The sequence below is a fragment of the Fukomys damarensis genome, unplaced genomic scaffold, assembly GCF_012274545.1.
Source record: "Fukomys damarensis isolate Sample0158 unplaced genomic scaffold, DMR_v1.0_HiC HiC_scaffold_8, whole genome shotgun sequence".
NCBI classification, from domain to species: domain Eukaryota; kingdom Metazoa; phylum Chordata; class Mammalia; order Rodentia; family Bathyergidae; genus Fukomys; species Fukomys damarensis.
The window spans coordinates 18,682,368-18,687,490 of NW_022900920.1; the positions used below are offsets into that span (position 1 = coordinate 18,682,368).

Genomic DNA, 5,123 nt, shown 5'->3' on the forward strand with positions numbered 1-5,123 from the left:
TATAGAGCTCAATGGTAGAGGGTACTTAGTGTTGTTTGAGGCCCTGAATTCAATTTTCAGATGCCCCCACCAAATCTATGGTTTGAATGGGATTTGAATCAGAGGTAAATGTGTCCTACCTATCATTTTTTCATTGGATATTGCTTACCATTGCCACGGGAAGAATTTGCCCTATCAGTGTGTGTGGCCACGTGTGCTATTTTAATTTTAAGGAAGGTCTCGTTTTACACTTTCAGAATTAATTGTTCAGGTATAATTTATTGTCCACAAGACACATGTTTTACTGTGCACTAAATGGTCTTTTGGAACCTTCTAGGGTGGTGGGGCTGGTGAGAGAGGAAGGATTCTTTTGAGCACTGATGGGATAAACTTTTTTTTGGTACCGGTACCAGGGATCGAACTTGGGTCCTTGTGCTTGCAAGGCAAGAGGCGGAACCACTGAGCTAAATCCCCAGCCCCTGGGGTAGGCTTTTTAAGAGTTGACTCGATTCCTGTTTAGCTCAGAGCATTGTGGAATGTCTCACAGATGCTGCTGAGTGGTGAGCAGGGATTTAGGGCACGTGGCTTTTGGTTTATGATTGCTGTGTGAGTGTGTTTTATGGACCATCTTTCCAGGACAGCTAGACTTATGTGTTTGATTTGGTCATGAACACTGCTTCCCTTCTTGCATGATAACAGGCTTTTAAAAACATTTAAAGTTTTTATTTTATTTTAATTTTTTTTGAGACAGTTTCTTGCCATGTAGTTCAGGCCTCAACCTCCTGAGTGCTGGGATGACAGGATGCACCATGATGCCAGGTTTTAAAAGTTAACCCTAGGCCATGGCTTGAGGGATTTATCTGACTGAACTAAAATAAGGCAGAGTACCTGGAGCCATGCCCAGAACCTGAACCTACGTTCAGGCTCCACCTATAGCCCAGTCCACCTGGCCAGCCTTTTCCAGGACCTGCTTTTCCGGTCCCTTTTCCGGGACCTTCGTTCTCCCTGACCCGGGGTGAAGGAGGATGAATGGCCCCTCAGTGACCCACAGAAGCAGTTTAGCATGCAGGCTTCCAGGGGGCTCTTGCTTCTAGTTGGCGGAGGAACACCCCAATCTGGCTCATCTTGCTTTTATTCACCGAAACATGGGTACAAGCGATCAGAAGTAACACAAGACTCAGCTGCTTCCCAATATCCATTAGTACTTACTCTGGTAAACAACTGAACCTCAGCTGACTGAAGTTTTCCTTAGAACCTATAATATGCAATCAGCCCTAAGTGCAGCCTTTCTCCTTGGTGTTCACAGAGGAGGCCAATTAGGCCTTAATTCTCCTCTGGCCTCCAACAGTATCCACCTTGTGGATTTGCAGAGAGGTACCATGAAGTAGCCGCCCAGTGGTTCTGTTTTAGAACATGGGGTTCAGGCAGAAGGAGAGGTAAGTTGAGGGGCAGGGGCTCCCTGGTCTGCGCGTTGCTGAGGAGCAGGTACATCTCTGGCTTGATAAAGGACCAGAAAGACCCTGGTTTGAGTCAGACCTCAGACAGCTGGTGGGGAAGAAGCCCGGAGAGCTGCACCCTTGGCCTCTGGCCAGGTGGCCAAGTACTTGAACTTGTGATGAACCGGGGCAATGCTTCATCCTCCCTGAGGCAGAGGCAGTGCTGAGGAACAGAAAGAATGTGTTACAAGACCTGGGCCAGGGGCTTGCTAAGTTGAAAGAGTTAACCCCTTTCTCAGCAAATATTTCTGGAAAGGGCCAGTTAGGATGTGTTTTAGGCTATGTGGATTTTAAGGTTTCTGTTGCATTTTCTTTTTCTACCCGCCCCAGCTGTGAAACTGTAAAATTATCCTTTAATTGTTGGTCACACAAGAGGCTGCAAGCTGAATTTGGCCCCAGGGCTATAGTTTGCCCAGCCCTCTATCACTTCACTTTGTTTTTTTTCCTCATTGAGTCTCTCACAATCTGAGTTATTATCTTATTTTATGCTTCTCTACCGTTATGTGATTTCCACAAGACTTACACTCTTGGCTACTTAAATCTTTGTGGTATCCTTGAGGATGAGGGTACTGGCTGGCACTGAGGGGCCACTCCAGTATCAGAGGAATAAATAACACGTGTTATCAGTTCCTGCTTTATCTCTGGTAACTCACCTGTGAGATGAGGGGCCTTCCAGAATTTTCCAGCACATTCTGAGGGTCTCATTCACAGAGGGATATGGGAACATGGGTCTTCCTTACAGATGGCTTGGGAAGCTCCTGGGTAGAGCCAGAGGTAAAGCAGACAGGCTCGGGAGCTGGTCTGCTCTCCAAAGCATTGGGTCATCCTGACCACATGCACAGAGGGATATTTCTGTTCAAAGACCCTTTCTTTTCTCTGTTAATGGTTTTTGTCCCCCACAGGCATGCTAGCCATCTTATTTAGCAACTGATGTGGGCCCAGGATCGGCCTGTCAGGACCCAGACTACCGTGAACAACTGTTTCCTCAGCCTGCTTCTCCAGCCTTAGCCCAGCTGATAACCTTCTACCTGGGCTTTTTGCCATGACAAACTTCTCAGCTTTCCACAAACATTCCATGCCTCACTTCTTTGTTCATGTTGCTTCTTATATCTGGAATGTCTTTTCCCAAGGCCTTTTTTCATTTGCCAGATGAACTTCTATGAGTGCTTTAGGACCCGAATCAATTGTCAGCTCTTTTGTCCCCTGGCACACTTGGTTGCTCTCTCTCCTTTCCCATGGCTCTTTAACCCTTCTCGGACACCATACTTCTGTGGCATGATTGCCACTGACTTGGGTTTGTCTCCTCTCCAGCCTTGGTCCCCAGTGCCTGGCTTCTAAGAGTGCTCAGTAAAAGTTTACAGAATAAAAGGATGATATTCACATGGCAGATTTTGGGACACATATTACTGGGCTCAATCTGACGTTTCTTCTCCTGGGTTATGACACGTGGCTTCATCACAAATGCAACTGGGCATTTTTGTGAGACTCTCAAGTGTTGAGGGAATTGGATGGCAGACCTGGGCAGCTGGCCCTTCAAGAACTGGCACTTACTTGAATGGTGCCTCAGGCCCAGGGTGCCATCTGGGTGAGGCGGGGCTGTGAGGCTGAGGGCAGGATGATGGGCTGGGTCTAGCCTGGGCTGTGAGGAATAGGCCTAATTCAGTGCTCATTGGGCAAGCTACCTCCTCTCTCTCTGGCCTCAGCTTCCCATCTTTTCATGAAGGGCTCTAAAGTCCCTCTGGGCTTCCTTTCAGAGCCACAGTGTCAGTAGTTTCCCAAGGGAAAACCTGGTCATCCAGTTGGATCCTCTCTTGCAGATCCAAATACCACCCAAACCTTGCATGCTTCCTCCTCTAGAAGGCCCCCCTCTTACTCCAAGTCACATTCCTGTCTGGGACCTCTGTGTTCTGAGACACGTGCTCACGGTGCTGCTGCAGCTCTGGAACAGCCACTGCTGCTGGGCATGGGGCCATTGTCCAGTGCCAGGCATGGTCCAAGTGTGCACCTGGCACATTGTGCAGCTCAGTGTTCACAACAGTCTCATCCTCATTTTGCTGAGGGTTCAGAGAAGTAATGTGACCAGCTGTGGTGAGTGCCTTGGTCCATGTCTAAGGTCACCTAGACCATTCCTGCATGCACATGCGGCTTCCTGTCTCTGGCTGAGGGAGTGTGCTGGTCTATGCTCTGGGCTGGTCTGAAGTGCCGTGGAGTTGGCACCTTGGAGAATGTCCCAAATCCACCATCAGTGAGGGCTGACAAATACCACAGGTCCAGGTCCTGGTATGACAGTGCAGGAGGTGGTGCTCACCCAGTCTCTCTTGGCTCCCTGTAGGGCTAAGCTACTTACACAGGTAAGGGTACAGTAATTCACCTTTTGTTGGCTTTCTTCCTTCTCTGTCATAGTTCCCCAGTCCCCCACCCTTGTTTCCTGAGATTATATCCCAGAGAAATTACCTGCCCCCAAATTCTTATGCTTACTTTTGGGGAACTCAGGTTGAGACCCTTACCCAGGAGCCTCCATCTGCTAAGTAGTGAAGCTGGGATTTGACCAGGTCAGGCTGACTCACCTCCTCACCATGTTGGTTGCTGGGCTAGGGAAACTGGTTGGGTGTAGATCAGAAGCTCCTGGTGGCAGAGCTGAGATTCTGGTTCTTTGTGACCTCAGTATCTGATTTCAGTGTCACCTGGATGACCTTTCAGTGGATGTTTGCTGAATGTCTTAGTTACTCTCCTGTTTCTGGAACAAAATACTTGATACCCACAAGTTAAAGGAGGAAATATTTATTTCAGCTCACAGTGTATAAAGGTTTTAGTCCATAGGTGGCTGGCTCCAAGGCAAGGTGGCATGGCAGACAGGCGCCGAAGAGGAGAAATAGTCTATGGCAAGGAAGGCAGGAGGAAGCAAGCAGCAAGCCTCCTTTTCTCTTTTATTCCACTGAGGTTATAAGCCTATTGGGTGGTACTACCCACACTCAGGGTGGGCCTTCTCATTATCCACACCCAGAATTATGCTACCAAGCCATGGACTAATTTAATTATTACACACCCTCAATCCATATTCACACACAGTAGATCCAGCTACCTGTGAAAAGCTCCACCTATGAGGACATGAGGCTTGTGTGGGGGGGGATCTAGATACAATCCATAACACTGAGGGAACGTGCTTTCTTTCCAGGAAACCCAAAACCAAAACTGGAAAGTGGGAAAGGACTTGGAAGATGTCATCCCAGCCTTGCCACTGTTCACTTACGTGTTTCTCCTTCTCAGGCCCACTCTCTGTCCTAGAAACTGCCTCTAGGTTAGCTACTGCCTCTAGGTTTCATGAACTTGGCCAAGAAAGAGGGATTTCTGAGGAAGGGGTGACCAGTTCAACCTAACTTGGCAGGCCCTGTGTAGACTTGAAAGATACGGACATCCTGGTCCCTGCCCTGAAGGTCAGAAAGTGGCTTGGTAAACCCAACTAACATTCCTGAAGCTATTTGAGGCCCATAACATTACTGCTTTTTAAACATTTTTTATTTTTCATTAAGTTTATTGGTATATTTTAGGTATACAAAGTGATGACATTCACCATTGGGAATTTGTACCTTTACATGATATATCTTGGTTCTTATTTTTTTCCGTTCTCCTCCCTTCCCTTCAACCCCT

General features: G+C 47.7%; 1 long non-coding RNA gene across 1 annotated transcript; it reads right to left on the bottom strand.

The window, feature by feature from the left end:
- Positions 1–1,081: 1,081 nt before the first annotated feature.
- LOC104869338 lies at positions 1,082–4,078 on the bottom strand. The gene is made up of 3 exons (XR_782277.1): positions 3,983–4,078; positions 2,129–2,233; positions 1,082–1,638 (listed from the first exon to the last, which is right to left on the bottom strand). It is a non-coding gene; the product is annotated as an uncharacterized LOC104869338 (long non-coding RNA).
- Positions 4,079–5,123: the final 1,045 nt, after the last annotated feature.